Source organism: Myotis davidii, unplaced genomic scaffold (genome assembly GCF_000327345.1).
Source record: "Myotis davidii unplaced genomic scaffold, ASM32734v1 scaffold2034, whole genome shotgun sequence".
Lineage (NCBI taxonomy): Eukaryota > Metazoa > Chordata > Mammalia > Chiroptera > Vespertilionidae > Myotis > Myotis davidii.
The window spans coordinates 689,380-689,783 of record NW_006285802.1 but is presented as its reverse complement, the minus strand read 5'-3'; positions in this window follow the sequence as shown (position 1 = coordinate 689,783).

Genomic DNA, 404 nt, shown 5'->3' with positions numbered 1-404 from the left:
AACAAAGAAACCATAATAAGCCTTAGAAATGCAAATCTTTCCCAATAAAATTCTAACTATTGAATCAAGAAAGTCCACATTAATAGAAATATCTCATTTGTATTAAGTATCCATGCCTATTTACTTAGAATATTTTCCATTATTTTATTGACACAACTTTAGTGTGTTCTGAAAAGACAACGCCAACCAATCACATTAAGAGAGAGACAGCAAGATATTGAAAACCTATTTGAAGAAATAATGACAGAAAACTTCCCCTACCTGGTGAAAGAAATAGACCTACAAGTCCAGGAAGCAAAGAGAACCCCAAACAAAAGGAATCCAAAGAGGACCACACCAAGACACATCATAATTAAAATGCCAAGGGCAAAAGACAAAGAGAAAATCTTAAAAGCAGCAAGAGC